The sequence below is a fragment of the Anastrepha ludens genome, chromosome 4 (genome assembly GCF_028408465.1).
Source record: "Anastrepha ludens isolate Willacy chromosome 4, idAnaLude1.1, whole genome shotgun sequence".
Classification (NCBI taxonomy): domain Eukaryota; kingdom Metazoa; phylum Arthropoda; class Insecta; order Diptera; family Tephritidae; genus Anastrepha; species Anastrepha ludens.
Genome location: NC_071500.1, coordinates 110,236,549 through 110,262,712, shown reverse-complemented (window position 1 = coordinate 110,262,712; position 26,164 = coordinate 110,236,549).

Sequence of the window (26,164 nt, the reverse complement as noted above, 5' to 3'; positions counted from 1 at the left end):
ATTGATTTTGGCCCAATATAATTGAATATTAATTGCAAATAGCTTTTTTCCTCAGACCTTCCACAATATCCAGAGAAGGTTTGATTGACTAGCTGACCAATATTTTTTCTCATACTTGCGATGGCCTAGAAAAATTGTACGTAATTTGTTGCCTATTTTTTCACATTGGGTATGAAAAGTTTTCTATTTTCAAAATTCGAATTCAGTAGTAGATGTTTGATTATAACACTGAATAACAACCCAACAATATCTTGTTTGATGATTACATTTTCTAAAGCAGTTTTTCATGCTGATTACAAATCTGAAAACCGTTTTTCTCTATCACGTCAGGTTTTTAAGATATTAACATAAACATACATTTTTTAATACCTTATTGTTACGAATGAATAAGAAAATAGAGTTTAGTTTACTAAGTTAATAACATATTTGCTATTTTTTTTCAGTGGAAACGATGGCGTCTAGAGACTGCATCAATTCACCAGACCTGTTTTGTTATGTGTGCGGTTATCTCACAGTCAAAAGACACCGAAAGACATTTACACCATTTCTGAGAAAAGCTTATGAACTATACTTTGATTCAAAGGTTGACAACGGCAAGTTATGGGCACCACAGTTCATTTGTTTGACATGTGCATGCAACTTACGGGGTTGGATAAGGAAGGCTAAAAATAACAAGAAGAAAGTTCGTCTTCCAGCAACATGGCAGACTCTGACTACAATCCTGATGATGATGAAATTCATTTGATTAATAATGATGATCTTTGCGACCTTGTACGGGACCTGGCACTAACAAAAGGTCAAGCTGAACTGCTAGGTTCACGTCTGAAAGAGTTTAATTTGCTATCACCAGGTACAAGAACTTCACAATTTCGACATAGACACAAAGAACTCGTGCAGTTCTTTGCAATGAGTGACAATATGTGCTACTGCACTGACATCCAAGGTCTTACGTCAAGCCTCGGTGTAGAACATAAGACAGAAGCATGGCGTCTATTTATTGATTCCTCCAAGGCAAGTTTGAAGGCTGTATTATTACACAATGGAAACATGTATGCATCAGTACCGGTTGGTTATTCTACTCATCTAAAAGAGACGTACGAAACCATGTCGCTACTTCTTGAAAAAATTTGCTATCGCGATTACAATTGGAATATGTGTGGTGATTTAAAAGTGATCACTATTCTCATGGGAATGCAGACAGGGTACACCAAGTACTGCTGCTTTATCTGCGAGTGGGACAGCAGAGATAGGAAGCACCACTATATAAATAAGAATTGGCCCATTAGAGATAAAATGGAGCCAGGTAGTAAAAACGTCCTGCGTGTGCCATTGGTTGAGCGTGAAAAAGTTATTATGCCTCCACTTCATATAAAGCTGGGGCTCATGAAAAACTTCGTGAAGGCACTAGACAAAAACTCAGGTGCTTTTCGGTACCTATGCAACAAGTTTCCAGAGTTGAGTTATGCGAAAGTGAAAGAAGGTGTATTCATAGGTCCACAAATAAGGAAGATCATAGCAGACAGTCACTTCGAAGATTTACTCAGCTGAACTGAAAAAAGCATGGTTGGCATTTAAGTCTGTTGTAGCCAATTTCCTTGGAACTAATAAATCTCCTGACTATGTAAATATTGTGCAGAAGTGTATTAGTGCGTACAAGTTAATGGGTTGTAACATGTCCCTCAAGATTCATCTCCTCGACTCACATCTCGACTTCTTTCCAGAAAATCTAGGTTCTGTTAGTGATGAACATGGTGAACGTTTCCATCAGGACATCTCGGTGATGGAGTCACGCTATCAAAGTCGATGGAGTGCATCAATGTTAGCCGACTATTGCTGGATGCTTCAGCGCAACATGCCAAATTGTCAGCACAAACGCAAGTCTACAGCCAAGAAATTCAAACCAAACTAACTTTTAATTTAAGGAACTTTACGTTATACCTATGTATTTTACAAGTGTATTATATCTTAAACTATGTGTATTTATGTTAAGTAGTACTCTATTGTAAAAGACTTCGTCTATTTAGGAACCAGCATTAACACCGATAACAATGTCAGCCTTGAAATCCAACGCAGAATCTCTCTTGCCAACAAGTGATACTTTGGACTAAGTAGGCAACTGAGCAGTAAAGTTGTCTCTCGATGAACAAAACTAACACTCTATTAGACTCTTATCATGCCCGTCCTAACGTATGGCGCAGAAGCTTGGACGATGACAACATCCGATGAAGCGACGCTTGGAGTGTTCGAGAGAAAGATTCTGCGTAAGATTTTTGGACCTTTGCACGTTGGCAACGGCGAATATAGCAGGCGATGGAACGATAAGCTGTATGAGCTTTACGGCGACATAGACATAGCGCAGCGAATAAAGATCCAGCGGCTTCGTTGGCTGGGTCATGTCGTCCGAATGGATACAAACGCTCCGGCTTTGAAAGTATTCCATGCGGTACCAGCTGGTGGTAGCAGAGGAAGAGGAAGGCCTCCTCTGCGTTGGAAAGATCAGGTGGAGAAGGACTGGGCTTCACTTGGAGTGTCCAATTGGCGCCGGTTAGCACGAGAAAGAAACGACTGGCGCGCTTTGTTAATCTCGGCCAAAATCGCGTAAGCGGTTATAGCGCCAATTAAGAAGAAGAAGTACTCTATTCAGCGATATAAGCTCAACTGTGACTTGCCTGCGAGTTGTTTGCTTTGATACAATATTAAACATATATAAATGGTCAATGCCAAATATCTCAACAATGGTGGGTGATAGAGACAAACGGTTTCTATATTTGTAATCAGCATGTCTTACTTGTCTTAAAACAAGTGTTGGTTTCCAAGATAATAATGAAAAGCGCAGTTGCATAATTTCTGATTCCTTACGGTGTCACAATCATAAACTCAATATTCAATTCATAATCATAACTGCAAAATGTTCATGTGTAAGCTTATACTTTTGAAGTAGTGCAGCATTTTAAGTATTTGGGAGTTATGTTCACATCAGGTCGCTGGTAATGTTGCGCCGGTTTTACTAAAACTCCAACACTCTCGGCACAAGCTGAACTTCATCTCGCCGCATACTGGAAACCGCCTTCAAAATACTGAGCAGGAGAAAAACATCAACTGAGATACTCCTGCTAATCACACGCCAATCTGGGAGAAAAATAAAATTTTCTTAACACTTTTTGATGTTTTCGTTAGTCACAGTCCGAAGAAACCGGATAAATCATTAACCGTACACTTTAAAGTCTTTAGGCCACTCGAGTATGTACTAGAGCTGACATTTTTGAGTCCGGGCAGGCTAAAGACGTACAATTACTTGCAGCCTCTGAACTTCAGTTGGTTTTTATGCGAAGTTTTTTCAAGGCAGAAATATGCTTGAAGATTTGTCTTGACTGTAGAGGAGCCACTGATATTAGAAAAACAATTTTTCTATAATTAAATGTTTCTTATTTCTAGTAGCATACAAGTCCATTCGGATACGGCGAAGAAAAGACATTTAAGCGACTTTTTCTGAATTTTTTTCCCACCTAGTGCATATCTGCGGTTTTGCTTATCACTTTATTTGCAGAACAAACAGCTGAGCCTCTCAAAGAGCTTATGTATTGGTAAATAGAAAATTTACCCTGTTTGCATACTACAGGCATGCAAATAGGCATCATTTCAAGACATTTTTCCCAATAAGAGTGACTCTTCTAGAGTCCCCGAGGCACAAGGCTCAATATATGTATTTATCAAAATTGGTGGGCGCTAACAAACCTTTCGAGCGATCAAGCGCTATTAAAGTAAGCTATAAATGAGCGCAGGAACTCAATTAACACTATCGCTATTCTCCATTCGCCCATTGTCCCTAAGTTTAGCAGAATTATTGTTCAACCTATTTCATTTTAATACAAAATTTTTAAAGGAGCCTCCTACTTAAAACATTTCGCAAAGCTTTGAAAATTGAAAGCAAGCCAATACCTTCCCCAAATATTTGGAATATGTTGACTTTGATAAAATCGTTTTTCTGTTTATTTAAAACTCTAAAAGAAAATTACTGTATTGTTTGGCAATACTCTTCATTTCGACTCTGAAGAGCTCTACACTAATTTAATTAAAATTATTGCGATAGCGCTTTTATAATTCCTTTAGCTATTACTTGGAGTTGATGACAAAAATGTTTATTTAGTGACCTTAATAATGTATTTCTCTCTTTAAAATCAACACATTTGACAGCATTAAGCAAATTTATCTAAAAGCCTTCTTTTCCTAGACACAAAAGCCATTGACAATAGCCAACAAACAGACAAACAAACTAAAGCTTATGAGCTCGGAATATTACCTTACTTAATATTTTATAAATTGCATTTTCCACAAAACAATCGTATCTCCCGATACACAAATAACTGCATCTAAGCATATATTAAATTATAAATTCATAAATTATGGCGTGTTGGATTTTAACCGAAAAATCGTATCGTGCATTATTATCAGTTCGAATCAGCCGCACGCAATCTCTTTGAATATTAGTTGAAATTTTACAATGTTTACATAGAACTAAGTAAGCCACAGCTCAGGGCTAGGCAATCGTTGCAGCCACACATGCACAATTGACATGGGGACAACAAAAGCCATTTGTTTAATTAACCTAAACAGTGTAAATGCATACAAAATTTTGTTTATCTGGCGAGTAGCTCTCAATAAATTTATTTACTAATATGAAAATGTCTGCATGCCTGAGTGTGTATTGGCACCTGGTAGGGAAGTACAGCAGTAACAGACATACATATAAGTCACTACACAGCTAGAGAAAATGAATTCACTAGCTCGAAAACTCACTACACCTTTTGCAATGGAAATCGTGAGACATAAATCGTAAGCGTATTTTCGAATACTCATTTCTATTTCCGAAGGCATAAATTGTTCTTCTTAATAGTCAGCAATATTTCAGAAAATTTTTAAATTACTTCGAAAAAAGATAATTGTATGATACTTCAGATTTTTGTTTTTTATTTCATTTCATTTCATTTGTTGCCCAAAATCATTTTAACATAGGAGTTTACAAAGTTATGATAAAATTAGATTGTTTAGCATTTTTTTTAATTTACTTCAAAATAGTCAATTGTATTTCAGAGAATTTTATATTTGCCTCAGTATATTCCATAAATTTAGATCAAAATTCAATTATAAAGGGTGGTTAAATTTCAAGAGCCAATGTTGAATGTGAACCACACCTAAACATCAAGCTTTTTTCTGCATTTCATTTCTCAGTTTTCAATATCAGACTAACCCAATTTGGACCATGGAAAGATACACAATCAATCAATGGTCAGAATGGTGGCAGGAAATATCAACAGTGAATGACCAATTTTCGAAGAAAATCATCTTCAGTGATGAGGCACATTTTCACCTCAGTAGATTCGTCAATAAGCAGAATTGCCGCATTTAGTCGAATGATAATCCAAGAGTGATTGCCGAAAAACCAATGCACCCACAAAGAGCGACTGTTTGGTGCGGTTTATGGGCCAGCGCCATCATTGGGCCGTATTTTTCCAAAATGAGGCCGGTCAGGCAGTTACTGTGAACAGTGTTCTCTATCGTGAGATAATAACGAACTTTTTATGACCCGAATTTGAAGATATGGATGTGGACGATATGTGGTTTCAACAGGACGGTGCCACTTGTCACACAGCTATCGAACTAATGGCTCTTTTGCGCGAGAAATTTGATGGCCGAATAATCTCACGTCCGGCGATGTCAATTAACCGCCAAGATCATATGATTTGACACCGTTGGGCTTCTTTCTTTGGAGTTATTTAAAAAAAAAAGGTGTTCGTCAATAAGCCAGCATCAATAAGCCAGCAAGCAAGAGCTAAAGGATGAGATAATTCGGCACATTAACCCTAGAATCGTAATATACGTAAATACGTAAAATACGTCAGTTACACTTTACCTTTTGGCGCTATCACTACGACCTCTTGGCAGTGCTTCCTTTATTTTATTGTTGCATTAACAAGTGAATCATAAATCAGTTGTTACTTCGCGTTTAGCTTTAATCGTTCTTTAAAAAAAAGTGTGCACGTAAATTTTACGTGGTCTTAGCATTAACGTATACATTTTTGTACGTAAGTTTTACGTGGTCTTGTTATTAGCGTATCAATATTTGTAAATGAAATTTGTGTTCCGTGCGGTTTTCAGGAGAAATAAAGGTAATAATGGAAAACTCAAGTCGTTGCCTTGCGGATGCAGAAATAGAAGCCCTCCTGGACAGTATTGACAGCAAAGTAAGCTTTACTGGGGACAACCTTGAAGAGGAAGTTGATTTTGACAGTGACGATAGTTTGGAGGATCCAGACTACTCTCCTGAATTCCAGGAGAATACTTTTGAAGAGGAACTGATGAAATCCGTGGAGTCCTCTCAAAATATGGCATCTGAAAAAAAATAAAGGTCCTTCGGCAAAAAATCAGAAGTCAGCACCAATTGTGCACCTACAGCTAAATGACATTGAAGATGTATCCAGTTCTAATCCACTTTTGGGAAGGAATGGTCATGTTTGGAGTAGCAATCCAATGTATCGCAGCGGAAGAACAATGGCTATGAATGTTGTTTATATTCGACCAGGTAAATATTATTAAAAGCGGATGTTTTTAAACACTGTTATTAAAATAAAACATAAACTAGGTCCTTACCAATTTTTTTATAATTCACTTTAAGAAACATAAAACTTTGTATTTTCAATAAATAAAATCAAAACAGAAGATATATAAGTTTTTGTTGAACATTTATTTTAAATTTTTGTGTTGTACGTAAAATTTACGTATATTAGCATTAACGTAGGGTAAAACTATCTTACGATTCTAGGGTTAACGTCTTAGAACCTCAATTATGCCTCAGCGTCATCGAAAATTTTGACCATCGGATGAAGGTGTGCCGCCGAGGTCGCGGTCGCCATTTGGCCGATATTTTGTTTCATACGTAATTGAGCCATACCAATATTATCATAGTAAAGAGAAATGACAATAATTTCCAAAAAAATTGTATTTTATTGAAAGCTTAACCACCCTTTATTTCATAGAAATTCCAAATTCTGCTCAGGAGATTTAATTACATATCAGAGTAGACAAATAAGCCTCTTTTTAAATCCTCAAGTGTTCGATTCAAATAAAAAATATATGAAAACACTCTATGAAATATTTAAGTGTAATGGATTCTGAAACATTTGTAATTTACTATTCTCGTGCTCGCTAAAGAACAAATAACGGTTTCTGAAGCGTAATTTATGTACCGGGAGCTCTGTAGTAAACTTCACTGAAGCACTATACTTCCCTTTCATTAGTTCGAAATCTGTCCTACTGGGTAGGTCCCTTGTACCCACAGCCATGCAAGTATTTAGATTCGCATGCATTTATATATGGGCAGGCAAGTAAATATAACACAAAACTGGACACAAACTTAGCAAACAAACAAATGAACTAGCAAATAAATATATGTGGAATATGGATATGCCGATGAATACAGGCGCTCTTGCACACGCACATGACGAGAAGTAGTCACTGCTGGTGGTGTGGTAAAACACTCTCAGTAATTTTGATTTTTGTGTATAATATGTATTTAGGTATGAATATTTTTGTGTATATGTGTATATGTGTGACTCTTTGGTTGGTTGCAATCGAAAGTCATCTACTTCACAACTACATAAGTTTGCATGTATAAACACGAATGTGCATATGTTTGTACTTATGCTCTGCTTACACAATGACTTATTTTATCTACCATTACTCAATGCTAAAATTCAACAAGTTTCCTTTTGCGTACGGAAACCTGCTGGATGAAAGTAAATATTTAATTTGCGTTATTGGAAATATGGCTCTAAAGTTAAGAGAGAAGAAGAAGGCAAGAAAGAGAGGGAGGTGGATTAAGACAGTCACTGAAGTAGAGAGGAACATAGTGATTAAGATTAGAGTTAAAAAACCATTAGTTAACTTTTGTTAACTTTTTGAAAGATGCCGGTGCTTTCTATTATCATGTCTTGGTTCTACCCTTCTAAGGAACCAGTGCTGCTTCGATTCAGCGACCTTGAGTGAAAAGCAAACTCGAAGTAGCTGCATTCACGATGAAAGAACCAAGTTCAGAGGGTCCTTTCAACATCTCGTACGAATGTTGGCGCAACTTCAAAAAGAGGATGCACCCCCCATTGGCGACGTTTTTTATGTCTGCTGATAAACCGAACATATATGAAGTGAGAATCGAAAAAGTTACACTCACGAGCATTAACTATTAATTTTAAGTGACATTTATTAAGAGCTAAAAATGACAAATATTTTCTTTTGACGTGATAACGTCTCATAATTCGATGTAGCCGGCTGCACGCACCAAAAAATGCGTCGTTACCTTGCTTGAACTGCAAGCGAGAGCGCGGAACGAACGTCAAAGAGGCACAATCGGCCCCCGCGTTCGGCAACGGGCTCTTTTCTACTTGAGTGAGCATATATATGTACATATGTATGTGCGCATATGTATATAAATTTACATATTATATTTGTATTTGCATATGCCTTCTTCCTGTGTGCATGGTAATGAACGATTTCTCTGTTGAGAATAGGACGATGATAGGAAAAGTAGGAAATGAGTGTAGTGTGTTTTGAAAAAGTCAAATCGATGATGGTGCCTCTTATTGTTGCTGATTTATTAACGTCTGATGCAGAGCCAATATTCAGATGGCGTTATGGGATGAACAAGACTCTTGACATAATAAGTTATTGTTTTGCGATTGGGCCCAACAATAAAGGGCTTTTCTAAATTCCTTAAAAATAAACTAATTTGCATACGTTCGATGTAAAATTATGAATTAAACTTAAATGACGGGGAAAATAAATATTAACCAAATTTATAAAGGAAAAATAAATAAAATAAAATAAAATAAAACAAGAACTCAAAGCTTTCTCGCTTACTCTAAGAATTGAGCCACCTGAATGGCATACCAATGTTTTACTTCACCAAGATGCTTCGACTATTCCGACAGAGCCACAGTTTACTTATAGTGAAAAGATTTTATTGTATAAAATTTAACACTGGTTCAAAATCACTAAAACAGATACGCAAAACGCACCACTTCCCAGTAGTCGAATTCAGTAATAGTTTCGAAGTATCGAAAAGGTACTGGTTCCCAATTGGGGATTTTAGTACTAGTGTCGAAGTTACCCAAAAGGTATGCACACCATACTACTCCTAAACTGTCTCATTTAGTACCAGTTCCTTACTGTCGAATTTAGAAAGGTATGCAGAACACACTGATTGTTAACTCTCGGATTTAGTACTACTTTGGAAACCATCGAAAAATGTATGCAGAATATACTAGTTTCCAATTGTCGTTTTTTGTAATATTGTAGTTTCCAACTGTCGAATTTAGTACTAGGGTTGAAGTTACCAAAAGGATACACATAACATACTACTTTCTGTATGCTATGGAGATATGGACCATTAAAACCACTGAAATGAATAAAATAGAAGCATTTGAAATGTGGATATATAGAAGAATTCTAAGAATATCCTGGACAGATAGAGTAACAAATGCTGAAGTATTGCGTAGAATTCAGCATGATCGACATTTACTAACCACCATAAAAAGAAAGAAAGCTGCGTATTTGGGTCATATTATGAGAAACGACAAATATCATGTAATTCAACTAATCCTGCAAGAAAAAATAGGAGGCAAACGATACATAGGCAGAAAACAACTATCCTGGCTGAGAAATATAAGACATTGGACTGGAATCGGCAATGTAGTCATTATTGGAGACAGCGAGAAATCGAGACCTTTATCATGAAATTATAACAAATTTATATTAAACGTAAAATATTTTTGTAATTCGATATTTAATTGTAATATATATTGTATAAAGTAAGGCGTTTTTCAATAGGTGCGCTTCAACTTTTTTCCAATAGGGAGGGCGAACGACGCAATATTTTTTATTTTTCGCTTGTCATTTGTAAATTTCATTAGTATACATTTCATCATGGAACGCTACACACTTGACCAACGATTGCAAATCGTGCAAATTTTTTATGAAAATAATCGTTCTGTTGCTGCTACTTTAAGAGCATTACGGCCAAAAAATCATCTTCAGTGATGAAGCTCACTTTTGGCTCAATGGCTTTGTCAACAAGCAAAATATGCGTTACTGGGCAGAAAGCAATCCACACGTGATTCATAAGGCACCGTTGCATCCCGAAAAAATCACTGTTTGGTGCGGTTTACATGCCGGCGGCGTAATTGGCCCATATTTTTTCGTTGACGGGAACGATCGCCACGTTACTGTGAATGGAAATCGATACCGCGACATGATAAACGATTATTTTTGGCCGCAATTGAATGGTATGTACTTAGACGACATGTGGTTTCAACAGGACGGGGCCACAAGCCACACAGCACACGCTACAATTGATTTGTTGAAGAGTAAGTTCGATGAGCGCATTGGGTTCAACGATTGGACTTCGTAAAACGTGCACGCGGTAGTCATGCAAAAGAAATCGAATTTCATACTTAAATGTATATGTTCAAACTCGATAATAAAAAAAAATTAGTTAAAAAAGTCAAACCGTTTGTGTTTTATTCAAAAAAAAAGTTGAAGCGCTCTTACTGAAAAACACTTTATATGATCGGCTATATACGGAATCGAAGTGGCAAAAAAAAAACTACTTTCCAACTGTCGACTTTTGTACAAGTTCGGAACTATCCAAAACGGTATACAAAATATACTAGTTACCAATTCACTAAATTAGTACTAGTTTCGAACTATCAAAAAACGTCTCATTTAGTACCAGTTTCAAGTTATTAAAATAGAAGCTATTATTCAAGCCTTGATACTAATTCACTGCTATTTAAATTGTAGGGTTCTCGTGCGTGCATACACTTAAGAGCGCGTGTGTATTGGTACTCATGGATTTTTACAGATAACTCAACGGACCCAACTAATACATAGCTAGTCGCCACACAATCAATATAGGCAATCCAAATACAGCAAAATACGCATCAACACGCACATAAGGTTGTATAATATATATACATATGTACATAAAAGATATGTACATACATCACGCCCTCTCTTCAGAATATTTTGAGATTACGCCAAAATTTGCATAGTTTTCACTTTACAGGTATTTTCACTTAATTTTCTTATGAAGATTTGTCTTGAGTTTGCATAGGTACAAGTAATGTACTTATATATACCTACACACATACATATGCGCGTGTGTGTATGTAATGTTAAAAGATGCGTATTTGGTTAATTTATTTTAATGGTTCAAATGAATTTATCATAAGGAAGTGTGAGTATGGCCCGTAGGCATTGTAGAGGAGCCCCATGTAAAATTGTGTAAATACATATAATACATATACGCATACAAAAGCATAGGAATGACACGTACGAGTATTGCAAAGTATTGACTGTCTTTATTTTTTAATATTCTGTTTTTTAATTTTAAAAATTTTTAAACTTCTTTTTAAATTTTTTTATTTTTTTTATAAAGATATAATTTGTGACGCTGCTATTACAAGCGTGTTTCAAATCACACGGCCACAAAATATTTTAGCACGAGCTTAGTAGTTGCTAATAAATATTAACACTTCGTCAGTTCACTGATTTTTTTAAATGTCTATGCGTGAATTATACTTAGTTTTGCTCTGAAATTTAATAAAGAAACATTTCCAATATTTGCTTAACAAATAATAAAATGAATGCAGAAAATCACTTGTGTCCATAAATATTTAGTAGCTGTATACGTACGACATGTAAATATATTGTTTTAGTAGTGGACGCATTCGCAAATTTTCTTGGCATTTTGGCAACCTTTTTGATATTCCATTATTTTACACATATTTGTTTTTTTGTTCTTGCTTTTTTCAATATTTGCAAATATTTTAAATGTATTTGCAGATCACACATACATGAAGTTCAATATTTGTTTCGTTGTTTTCATTTTTACTCGCCTTTGGTTGCCGAAACTCAATACTTTAACTTTGTGAAACAAATATTTTGTGGTTTTATATTTTTAGGTTTTTTTTTTTTGTTTTTGCTTTAGATCTCTTTGCTTTTCTTGCACCTATTTCGATTCATACAATTTGAAAGCAAATAACAAAAATGTGTGAGAAATTAATTAAACAATTTAACATCATAAAAATTTTATTTATATTTTAAAAAGGGGTCTAAAAGGTGAAAACTGTATTGAAGTTTGTGCCTGGAGCATTCCAAATTAAAGTACTTGTATATCAAAGAAGTACAATATTTTCTGGTGCGTCATTCACATTCCTAAGGTCAGACTACTGCTTGTTTTTAAAATTTCGAATTTCGGTTTTTTACATATTTTGAAAGTGCGATATATTGGTAATATACTGTACAAATTTTAGACCGAAATTCGAAATATTGACGAAATTATAGCACATGCATGAGAGCAGTTCGTATTTGTGCGGCTCAATTGCTAAAACTTAGAACGCGTTTTTCTCAAAACAACGTTTCTCCGGATGGCCGTCGTGAAAACAAATTTTCTATCTAACGGATTGAGCTGAAATTTTGATATGTTTTTCTACACATCAATAGTTCTGGCGGGTAGTAGATTTAGTCCGATTTCCTCTTTAAAAAAAGGCAATTTTCTTACGAAGTCCGCCATTTTGCTATTTTTTGTCAAAATCATTTGATCTTACTACCCGCCAGAACGACAAGAACACTGATTAATAAGCATTTTGTTTTTTCTGTTTCAGATGACCACAAGTGACGAAATCACGCCGGCCAGCCACTGTACCTCTTTTTTTTGCCGCTTGCTGCAGTGTACAAAACTAGTATCAAAACGTAAAAAAAAAAAAAAAAATTTTTTGCACACCTTCTGATACCTTTAATAACATATCAGAAAATCAAACCGATTGAATTTTATTTTCCCTTCCAAAAAATGTCCCAAACATGGCCTCAAAAAACGTGTAAGTTACCAGACTACTACCTTAAGTGAATTTGAACTATACCGCGGATGCGATAGAATATCTCATTCAAGCCTTCAGACTCCTTAGTCTATCACTAAAATTGTATGAGACCTGATTGGAAGAATGTCACAATCCAAACTCATTTTTTTTAGATACAAAGTATGAAAACCTTCCGTTATGCTATCCAAAAATTTTACTGTGATATCTATAAACAGTAACTGATTAAAAAAAGGTGTCTTTACTTCTAGTTAAGGAGGTATAGTTAATTTATAACTACGGGTATGAAGTCTTTTCTCTCTGGTTTTTGATTTGTTATGACATTCTTTCAGCCAGATCTCACACCATTTTAGTGGCAAATTCATGTCACTACGAGCTTCAAAAGCTAGAATGGAATATTCTAAAACTGGCCTCCACAGACTTAATAAAATGAGCGGGAAACGAGGACTTCTTCAATCATGAAATTATGAAGTAGTCCACAAAATGAACAAAATTTTCATATTAGATGCAAACTGGGCAATTCTAACAGTTGCTACAGATACCGTAAGTACATATGTATGTATGGAGGGATGTAAACCATAGGTCATTACATCTTTTGTCAAGTGCTTGGTGCTCTCAATTAAGATGTGCCTCCCCATGTTGTCCTGCATGGAAAAATCTAAAAATAGTCGACTTTAGTACTAGTTTTGAACTATCACAAAGAGGTAAGCAGAGCATACTAGTTCCCAACTGTCGAATTAAGTACTAGTACCGAACTAGCGAAAAAGGTATGCCAACTATGCTAGTTACCAACTATCTCCTTTAGTACCAGTTCCAAGCTATCGAAAAAATATGAGCAGCAAACTAGTCCGCAACTGTCTAATTTAGTCTAGTTCCGAACTAGCGATAAAGGTATGCAGATCGTATTACTTCCCAACTGTCTCAATTAGTACCAGTTTAAAGTTATTGAAATGAATAGCTATTATTCGTACCTCGTTAAATGCCTACTTGTTCATTGTTATTTAAATTGCCGTACAGGGTTCCTATGTGTGGACCTTAGAGCAAGTGTGTATTGTTACACTGGGATTTTTACAGATAATTCAACCGAGCTAACCGGCTAATAACCAGTCAATGCGCAAATGAGATTTTATAATATAAATACATGTGTATACGTATGTGATGCACTCTCTTTCAATACATTTTGAGATTACTCTAAAATTTGCATAGTTTTCACTTCGCAGGTATTTTCAATTAACTTTCTTATGAAGTTTTGAAGTATTTTACAAAAATTTATAGAGAATAAAAGGCTTTGCACTTCAGCAAAAATTCTCAAAAACGAATGGTATTTTCCAGTTATCTGAAGCTATTTCTAAATACTAAAATTCAATGGCCTATAAAACTTCATACGAAGAAAAGTTCTAGAAATTTTGGTAAAAAATTAAAAATTTTGTTGGAATTTAGAAACTTTTTTACGAAGTTTGTAACTTTGCATTACATTGTTTTTGTTCTGGATTGAACTAAGTTTTTACAGAAAAATAAGATATGAGCCCGAAAAAGTTTGGTGCGGATTACTATGATTTTTGCCGCCAATTATCGAGAGAGGTATCTTTGGTAATTTGTTCGTGTGAGGAAATATGTATTGTAGAAATTCAGCCGGCATTGTTCAAGGCACATCTATGACTAGGTAATAAATCTTGGACCTACGTATATGAACTGTGTTCCAAGACGAGCTTAATTCTACAAAAGTTGTTCGCCGAAGAAGCAGGTCAAAGCAAATGGCGCCAGTTTTTTCGGAAAATCTGGCCATGACTCCACTGTACGACTACAGAAACTTAAAATAGTTAAATCTGAGTGCTACACAATTATTAAGAAGAATTAAGGAAAGCTAATAGTCGAAGGTGAATCGACCCCCACCACACCAAAGCGGGCTCGCACATATCGGCTCCCACAAAAGAGTTTTTGAGCACTGAAAAAATTCGAATTAATGGGCCATCCGCTTGACAACACTAAATTGACATCTAATGATTTCTTTAGGTTAGATGAGGATAACTTTTTTCAATGCCTGAACATGCTGTCTAAGCCTTTAAATAGCTCGTTTTGGAAGCATTCACTTCGTAGTGGCATTGCTTTAAAATTTAGTTCAAGCAAATTCGGAGGTGTATTGACTGTTAAGAAGAATATTTTGAAAAATCAATAAAAAGCCGACTGTGGTGCATTTTTTTCGGGCTCCGTCGAATTATAAAAAGTACAAATTTTCACGATCAATGGGTCGTACAACAAAGTCCACTCATGTCACAAAATGACCACCTCTTTTGCTGTAAGTTGAGCAGCATTGAAATCGTTTTGAAAGTACGAAAACGAATAGTAAACTGCTTCGAGATTAAAAATTATCGAATGCGAAATTTTCGAGCATCATTACGTGCCATCAAAGCATCAAAGGATGAAAGCTTACAAAACTGAAAACAAAACCAAAAATGAAAAGTTAGAACAAGGACAAAGGTAAGAAAAGTTGAATTATGATGGCAGGGGAATGCGGCAAGCAGTGCATCTGACAAAAACTTTTGACTTTTATTTACTAATAACAATAATTGAAATTTTGTGGCAGCTGGAGGTCGTGCACAACAGACAAGCGTACAATACAAGGCGAAACGGAAGAGGGTCGAGTTGAAAAATCGAAATGAAACAACTGAATGAGTGAGCGAATTTGAAAAAGTTTCGCTATCTCAGCTTAAGCGTGTTGTAACCGAGATTTGCAGGTGAGTGAAAAGTGAAAAAGTTTAGAAGTTTAACTAAAAATGAAATACCATTCCAATACCTACAACTAAAAGGATAAGCAGGTAATAGCTACAAGGGACATGGCAAAGAGTTGCAGTTGGAAGCAGATGACTGCTGATGGACAAAAGTAAAAAAGTTGTGCTCTGTATATGAAAAATGAAATCAATTCAATCGAATAGTAAGTTTGTAGTAATACAAAAGGATAAAGAGAAGATACGCTCACACACAGAGAGGCAAAGAAAAAAATGTCATTTCGTGAATGTACAGCACAATGAGATGAGAAAGCGCAGCAAAAGTATTCCAGCAGCAGCTGCAATAATTGAAATTCTTGTGGAAACTTCGTTAGCTTTGGAGAAGGGATAATCTTGGACAACAATTGCCAACAAAACGCCAATGAAGAATGACATTTTGCCAACTTTCGCGTACAATAAGCAGCTACTTTTTTATATTTTTATCATTAATATTTTTCTTTTTTCTTTTTTTTTCCTTCCATTTTGTGACTTTTTATTTGTGCGGTGCTGAAAACTTGTTTACCTGTTCGCCGAATAGGCCGCAATTGAGATGCCGTTGTATGCATAAAAATTAGTCATTAAAGGCGGCTAAGACAGCAATGAATGGATGAACTGGCGAAAATGGCGGACTAGCGATGAGGTAAGAAAATATGTTAGGCTGCAAAGTTTGCGATTATACCAAGTAATTCTAATGGTTATTGATGAAACTTTTGCTGCTTTGGAAATTTTTATTGCAACAAAAATAACAGCAGTAGCGTTGTACCAGCGGCTGGCAATAAAATTGACGGCGCGCACAGCAGAAACAGGTAATAATATGCAACAAATAAAAAGTAATAAAAAGAAAAAAAATGTTGAAAGACAAGTAATTGCAAGAAAGGACCACAGCAAATGCCTATGCAGTGGGCCAGAGGCAGACAAGAAGTCTACTTGCCATTACATGCCACCACAGCAGCGGTGATTGTTTGGCTGTCCGCTTCATTTAGACGAACCTGAATGCCTGGACTTGCGCTACGGACTTGCGGTGGGTATCGTGGCTGGTGGCGTCCAGTGTATTTGTATGCGATGTACAAGAAATAGGGGCTGAGTGCGAATACCACTTTGGGGATGTGAAACATAAAATTGTAAAAAATGCGTTTTCTGCCTCTTGGTAGGCACTGACAAGCCTCATTTCTGCCATGAAAAAGTTTATCGTAAAAATCAGCTGCCATTCAGAGGTGATATGAAACTATGGAGCTCTCCCATTGCAAGTAGCCATTTTTGGAGGTTCCTCAATTTGTAGGGCAACATCGAGAAGTGTTAGCGGGTTGGAGTAGCAGAGTAGGCTAAACCCAGAATAAAGAATGTACGCGCAAATTGTACTCCAGTGCGTTAAATAGCTGAAATACATGGTCTTATTGAGGAGTTGCGACATTTTATTTCTTCTATTTTTTATTTTACAAAAATTCTCCCATAAAAGCCATATAAAAACAAGTTTCAAACTTTGTATAAATTAAAAAAATTTCATATAATAGCCCACTGCTTAAACAGAGCTTTCGGAAAGATTTTGACAATTTATTTGAAAAAAATTCATGTAATTATCACACTTTTTAATTAAAAATAAAAAGAAATTCATATAATTTTCATACTTTTAAACCAAAACTTTCAGAATGATTTTAACCATTTATTAAAAAAAATTTTAATTTCACGCTATATCACAAGAGCTTTCAGAAACATTCTGACCATTTGTTCGAAGAAAAAATATACAATAAAAAATTGCATACAATTTTCATTATTTTTAACTAATGCTTTCAGAAAGATTTTGGGCATTTATTTGGTTTTTATTAAATTGTAATAAATTTTTTATGAAAATATAGTTCATACTTGAACCAAAACCACGTAAACCCATGTTCCAAATATTGTGAGAATTAAAAAAAAGAATTCAAAAAATCTTCATAAAAATTTCAAACTTTTCAATGACAATCTATAGAAAATTTTCGGGTATGCTATTTTATAGACCATTGAATTTTGGTATAAAAAAGTGCAAATTGCAAGTGGCTCAAAAATCGCGCTGATTTTGGGTAGTTTTTCACTGACGGTGTTGGCTGTTTTCTTTCTTAAAAAAAAATATTTTCATCATTCATTATATATAACAAAATGCACACGCCGGCCTGCAAAAAAACAAAATCATCAAAAATCGACACCATGTTTTAGCTACTTAAAACTTACTACTTATCTACACTATTGCACAAAAATTTAATGGGCTTTTAAACTGCATACTCAAACATTTTCTTAAGATTCTCATTAAAAAGTTCCATATTTTAGCGAAAATTTCTTGAGTTGTTCGGCACACAGTTTGAAACTTAGATTTATTTGGTTTTTGTTGGCGAATTTTTTTTGTTTAAAAATAAAAGAAGAGGCACATAAGTTGTCAAAACTTGCCAAAACCAGAGCTAGCGGCTGTGTTCTATTCCTACTAAAAGCCTTTCACAACAAAAAATTTCCAAATAAAGGTTTCCCAAAATATATCAAAAAAAAGTCATCAAAATCAGACCGGAGCTCCCGCCATTTGTAGGAGAATAGCAAGCCTCGCCACGCAAATTGAAAGGCGAACGTTGGCCCAAAGGCACCTTGCAAGCATTTATGCGCCAGTCTATTATTACATTATAACAGCACGCAATTTTCTAAACGACAGTTATTGCTTTAAACTCATTTAGCGTTTTGTTACCTGAAAGTTTTCCAGCGAAACTTTTCGCATTTACTTAAAACTCTCTTTCGCTCAGCATTTACGTTTCATTTTCAGCTTTACTTCGAATACGTCGCCTTTTTCGTAAGCTCGTTTTAACTTTTATTGCTTTTTTTATTGTAACAAAAGATGAAGCAGAAGAAGAAGAAAGAGCAGCACCAAACTTCAGCTCCAACTCACATCAATTTCAGTTTGTTTGGTGGCCAACGAAATTGAAAAAAAAATTAGAAAAAAAAATTAAATTATATGTGTGGATGTTGCAAATTAATTCAGGCTTGTACCTTTAAAGTTTGCACATTAAATGTTAAAAGCACTTCAGTGGCATACTAATTTTTTGTTTTTGCAACCCCCGCTCATTATTCAAAAACTAAACGACAGGACATTGGCCCCTTCCCTATGTGGCAAACTGTTTTTCGCATTCAAATTCGGTTGAGGATCTAAACTCAAATTCAAATTCAAATGTGTTTTTATGCCCCAAAAACACTGCGTACCAATGAATGTATGTATGTATTTGCTTGTGTATGTGTATGTGTATGGCTTCCACAGTAACATGCATTTTGGGGCACACATGCATGCTTTACCATCAACCCACCACTTAACCATCCATCGAAACATGCACCCATCCACCTATCCAATAATGAAATGTGTTAGTGTTTTTGCATTCGAAACTTTGCCACAAAAAAGTTTTTCAATTAATTTACATTCGTATAATGTGACATGAATGTGCATAAGTAAGTGCGTAGTTTGGAAATTTCGGAGATAGAAGGTAACAGTTTTTGGAGTACCAAAGTACTTGTTTAGTGGTAACTAGAGCGGGGCAGGTGGAAAAGGGCGAGCGGTGCAAAAATGTCACTTTTAAGTTAGTTTGCTGCATTTGCCACAAATAAAGGTTGGCAAAAAGTTTTGTAATAGATTTTTTGATTAATATTAAAAGGCTTTATCTCAGTTAATTTTTAGCAGCGCCAAACTCTGGTAACTAAAGAAAGTCCCAAATATGTATTTTGTGCAATTGACAAAAATTTTCCAAGCCTGTGTACTTTTTTTTCTTAAACCAATGTATTTTTTTAAAGAAATTAGTTCCAATAATGCATTGGAGTAAAATCTTTGTTGGAGCTTAAAGCTGTTTAGTAAAGCTTCCAACCGTAATTACATTTATGGATGGCGTGAGGTGGAGGTTTTTTATAAAATATTTATTGAAAGAATTCGTTCTTCATTACACAGTCGGATTTTGTGTAACTATCGGGCGTTTTTTACCCACTGCCGACATGAAATAGGACGGAAATTTCGCTTCCTTAACTGCCGGTGCACCACAGGCTATACTGCAATTTTTTCCAGTAGTCAGTAAAAAAATATTTTTACTGCAATTTTTACAGGTGGTGTGGTATCTCAAACTTTCAGAGTCCTGCGCACTAAGTTTATACTACTGAGTAAGAAGAACTCATTACATAATCCCAAGCGAGCCCCCAGACATCTTAGTACTTTGTGGTTGGCATTGAATGGTAGATTTTGTGTAGTTCGTTTAGACTTTGCAGATCTTTTCTGGGACGTGTCTATACGCACGCTTGTTGTTTTTAGGGCTTTACATAAGTAGACTCCATTTATATCAGCAAGCAGCTGAGAGTGTTTTAATTGAAAAAAACAAGGGGAAAGGCATTGAGTTACGTCCCTAAGCATGGTCGTATATATGTATTTATTGACTTCAGCTCGAAAGCTTGCCGGGCATTTGCCAATTGAGGGTTCTCAAATATGTTGTAGCGAAAATATTTGTGTTTAAGAAAAGCATTACAAAGAATTGTACGTTGGGTTTTTATTTTTTAGAAAATACAACAAAGCCCAACATTGGCTGTTATGGTTCGAGAAGCCTTTGCGGAGATTCCCTCAGCCCTTTTGCACAGTATACAAGGGTTGTGTGAAAAGTTCGTGCAAAGTCAGAGAGATGACACTACTAGCGCATGTCAAGGTTAGCTATGCGCATATCTTGGAAGAACGCACACCAAGTTTCAGCCAGAGCAGTCTATTTTTTTGTGTTTGGCATTCGTTTCAGTCGATAAAGTGGTGTGATTTTTCTTGTTTTCTTTTTCTGTATACATATTTGCAAAGAAAGCTACATCAACTCTATTTAAAGGGTCTTAAGATGTTGATGACGTTATAAAAGAAACTGACGCTGCCTTTCTAATAAAAAAAAGAAGAAGCCAAGAGCGAAAATATTGAAGGTTCAGTTCGTATTGCATTTCAGAGAAAAATGCAAGAAAGGCCAGATGCTTAAGGAAACTAATCTAAAAATTATTACTAGAAAAAAAAAAAACGCAATTCCATTGTGCTATAAAATTGCATACCAGAAGTTATTCTAAGAAATCTGATTAAAAGATTTTATTTATTATTATTATGAAAATTTTATAAAAGTCTGAGACTTGGATTTACATGGCTTTTGTAAGAGAATCAACTATAATTTTTATAACACTTGCTAAAATTAAATAATAAATAAATAAATTTCCCAAATTGTATAGTAAAACCTTAGTGCACTAACGTCGCCACAGAAGTGGATCTAAATCCAAATGCAGCCAGCAATAAGTCGCCAACTCCCTGCTACAAAATATGCCAAAAATTCATACTTGGTTAGCAACACCAGGCTGCTCAAACCCTGTGTGCGAGGTAAAAGTGGGCTCGGATCATTTTAGCCATCTACTGAATGCTGCGACTTGAATGTCTTTGGGCTCGGCTTGGATTCGGGAATATCGGCACAAAAAAATCCAAATGGTCCATAGTGGAACATAAATCATTGAAACTGACATCTCACCATTTTGCCATTTGTGTGCATGAATGTATGTCTGCATGATTTTTGTGTCATCTATGTGTATGTATTGTACGAACAATTTGCGTAAGCATCAAACGGGCAACAACAAAGTGCCCAACCAACAAAGCACTGTAGAGGCTGTATACCGAATTGGTTAACTGGATAAAGTTAAAGACTACGAGGAGTAAGGATGAGTGAAAAGTGGAGCGTGAGGAATGCAGAGTGAAGAGTCACAGCCAAGGCATGGCTAAGCAACTGAAGGGTATATCTGGGTAGTTTAAAGCAGTCTAGGCCAATGTAGTACACCACTAGCTATAGACAAACTAATGCAAAATGAGAGACGAGTGTGAACGCATAGATTGCTCTAAGAAGTTATGGAAGAGAAGGAGACCGAAAGCAAAGTGGCTGGGAAGAATGTAAAAAGCGGGTGGTGGGCAAAATGGCTGAGGTTAGTTGACTAACACAAATATACTGGAGTGCAAACTCACCAACGCACCAGTGATATAATATGTATGTATGTAGGGGTATATTGGCAAAAAAAAACACTCCCAACTGACCCACATAAATCATTTTGCAATTGAATGTGGCTCAACGTCACAACAGCAACACATATTACTGTTCAAATGCTGTATGTTAGTGCTGGCTACGTTTATTTGTTGTTAGATCGCTTTGGCATAGCATCAATTACCTAGAAAATGAACGCTTGGTTGGCGTGAAGGAGTTGCCAAACAAAAACAAAAAATTAAAAAAGGCAGCATCGAGATTTCCATTCGACTGAGTTGGTTACGTATACGCACTGCTGAGTGGATATTTGTTTTCGCACTGACAACTATATATTATAACGGGTATAGGACGCATAGCTATACATAAACACTTGCACGCATACATAGGTAAAATATCTCACACACATAGTTTTCTTACGCTTATAACATTTTCGAACACAAATTATGCTTAAATTTGCGAACTGAGCCATGAAGGGCATACATAAAATTTATTTCCAACCAATGCAACCGTAATGGCCAACATAAATGCCAGGATATGGTTTATGGTCAGCAAAAGGGAAAAAATTAAATATAATGCGAAACTATGCAAGAAGTAAAAAGTAAACTTCTGTGTATTTTAGGCGTCTAGCAGTAGGTCAAAAGTGCCAAACTCAAATAAAAGACAGTCGGACGGGCGAACGGCACTCAGCCAGTCAGCGCGTTTTGACGGTAATGAAGTTAAATGTGCGTTGAAAATGGCGCTATGGGATTGGTATTGAATGAAGCTACAACTGGCAGGCTAACGCAAACAAACGGCCCTAACTAGGAATGCTTGAAATTGATTAATATTGTCACAAGCACATGAGCCCACTAATGTTGAGATAAAAAATGTCATGAAATGGTGCTGAAGAAAGGCCACTGCACTAATGAGCGTGCAAGTGTCGCTGCTAGCTGTTTTTCTAAATTATTGCTTGAAGGTGACCTTTAAGAAATAGTACGACACTCAAGGTTGTATGAGTGGCATGGAAAGTAATTCGATTTTGGGGTAAGGAATAAAGTTGGATGGAATGATTCTGAACAAAATATCTAGTTTGAGGGCATATAGTAGGAATTAAAGGAAGATTTTTTGAAAAACTCAAGAACTCTCTCGTGAGAGGGTAAATTTAAGTGTCTCTTTCAAACATCTGCGAAAAATTTAATTTGGAGGTTGCTAGGGAGTTAAAATGCTCTATAGAATTATTTGCCGGAAATTTCGTTTAAGGTCTTGTCAGACAAAATTTGTGAACAAACCAAGTGAAAGTCTACACATAATGAAAGAACCAGCACGTCGTTTATATGAAAGAAAATGCACAACCTTGTTTCGAAAAAAAAACTCAAAAATCAACTTGATTTTTGTACCACTTCAAATTGCATTTTATTATAAAAGGTCTTTCAAAAGATGCCTAGATTTTGTTTTAAAATAAAACATACAAAAAGTTAGTTGAAATCTGAAAGAACCACAATTTTTCTTCAAAATATGACTTTTAACAATTGTATTTCTAAAAATTGTTAAGATGAAAAACAAAAACTAAAAAAAAACATTGAAGATGGTATAAAAAAAGTTCCGTCTCCGAATTATTCACTACAGACATGTGAGCGTCACTTTTCAAAGAGCTTTTACTTAAATGAGCTGTAAAACTTTAGAAGTTTATTAAAAATTCTTATCAAACAGTTTAAAACTCTTACGAAAATTTTTTAAATTTATTTATTGTAATTTATACCATATATATGTGAAGTTTATACCAAGCTTGGTATAAAAAATTTTTTTTTTTTTTTTTGAATATGTTCGTGCGGTTTTTTTTCGAAATTTGAAACTTTATTGACGTAAAATGGTTACAAATTTAATATTCAAAATATTGTCCATCGCTTACTACTACTTTTTCCCATCTTTCTGGCAATTCACGGATTCCCTTTGTGAAAAATTCGGTCGGTTTTGCCGCAATCCACGAATCGATCCATTTTTTGACTTCATCGTAATTACGGAAGTGCTGGTCAGCCAGGCCATGTTGCATCGATCGGAAGAGATAGTAATCGGATGGCGCAAGGTCTGGACTATACGGCGGGTGGGGTAGGACATCCCATTTGAGCGTTTCTAAGTATGTTTTGACCACTTGTGCAACATGTGGCCGAGCATTGTCATGTTGCAAAATAACTTTGTCGTGTCTATCGGCGTATTGCGGCCGTTTTTCTCGCAGTGCTCGGCTCAAACGCATCAATTGTCGTCGGTAGACATCCCCCGTAATCGTTTCATTCGGTTTCAGTAGCTCATAATACACAACACCCAGCTGGTCCCACCAGATACACAGCATAACCTTCAGGCCATGAATATTCTGCGCCGACGTCGATGTTGAAGCATGGCCAGGGTATCCATACGTTGCCCGACGTTTTGGATTGTCGTAATGGACCCACTTTTCATCGCCAGTCACAATTCGATGCAAAAAACCCTTTCTTTTGTGCCGTTGAAGCAGTTGTTCGCATGCCATAAAACGGCGTTCAACGTCTCTTGGCTTCAATTCATACGGCACCCAATGGCCTACCTTTCGGATCATTCCCATGGCTTTTAAACGTTTGGAAATGGTTGATTGATCAACTCCCAAAGTTTTTGCAACCTCTTCTTGCGTTTGAGCCGGATCTTGATCGAGCAATTCCTCCAATTCGGTATCCATGAACTTTGGCGGCGCACCCTCGCGTTCTTCGTCTTCCAAGCCAAAATCACCACTTTTAAAGCGTGCAAACCACTTCTGGCACGTTCGCTCAGATAGAGCATGCTCACCATAAACTTCCACCAAGATACGATGACTTTCGGCTGCTTTTTTCTTCATATTAAAATAATGAAGAAGAATTCCCCGCAAAAACACATTATTTGGCACGAAATTCGACATTTTCAAGTGTGGTAAAAATATTGTTGTTTACGCTTCAAATAAAAAACTTATACTGACGTTTGTGCCTTACGATAGTAGCTCTCCAATGAATGTTTGGAAATGTGGATCGATGGAATAATAATCAAGTTACGCCATCTGTTGTAAAACCGCACGAACTTATTCATAGTCCTATTAATAGTTTACAAATATTGTTATAAAAACGTAAGGAACTAAATACAGCACAAAAAATATAGGAAGTTTTATAAAAAGATGGAGTAGCTTTATTATGTTAGGAAGCCTAAGTGCAAGTATACCCTTTGTTAGGCACCTGAATAGCATAGCAGCTTTGTTCACTCGCTACATAATTGAGTTTAAAAAACTCATAACTGTTCCTAAGGATAAACTCAGAATGCTCCCGGGTATTATCAAAAGCCATTATAGACTGCGCAGTCATTCGCATATGATCGGGATATGGTCCACCGATTCTTGTTGTTTCTGCGACCCATCCAAGGAGACTCTAATTTGTCTTCTCCTTGAATGCAGCGCTATAGAGCGAAGAAGTTTGAGACGTATTGGACATTTGCAACCAGAAGGAAGGCACATACGCAGGTGTCCCACCCAGCTTTATATTAAATGTAAATATGGATGAAGTACTGTGCTGAGTAGAGGGCACAAAAGACCCTGAGGTTGAAGTGCAAACCTCCAATAAATCTAAATCTAAAATCTAATAAATTGGGCAAAGCATGTGGAATTTGTAATTTGATGAAATTCGGCCAAGATGTTCTGCTATTGTAGTAGCACAAATTATATAAAATATGTATAGATTATAAATAATGAGTGCCAGCTAAGTTTCAAGTGGTTCAAAATTATGTTAATCGATTGATCAAATTTGAATAATGCAGCTTTTCTCTTCATAAAAACTTAGGTAGGATTTTAAAGCAAAAGTTATAGGTTTTACTTTGAGTGAAATTTAGAAAAAAAAAACATCAAGAAATGTTAAAATTTAAAAAAAAATCTGAAAGAAAGTTTGGAAAAAAATTATCAGAAAACATATTCGAATAGTTTTCATAGGTTTTTATCGCAAAGTGCTGAAAAACTGTGAGAGTGTTGAAGTTCAAAACTCAAACCTATTCTAAAGCAAAAGTTATATTTTTACTTTGAGTACTCGTATAATCACAAAAGCAAGAAAATATTGTGCGCAACTAAGTTATCGCTGGTTTTTTGCTAAAATACAACTTTATTCTGGAAAAATTTTTACAAGTGAATCTTTGAAGGTATTGCCCATCGTTGGCTTTTTCCCATCTTTCTGGTAGATCTCGTATACCGTCGCGGAAAACCTGTTCATCTTTTGAGGCTATCCACGGCTCAATCCATTTTTTGATGTCTTCATATGAATGGAACTGCTGGTCAGCTAGACCATGTGCCATCGATCGGAACAGGTGATAATCGGATGGCGCAATATCTGAAGAACATGGCGAGTGGGGTCGGATTTCCCATTTTAGTGTTTCCAGGTAGATTTTAACGGGTTTGGCAAAGTGAGGCCGAGCGTTGTCATGCTGTAGAATGATTTTTTCA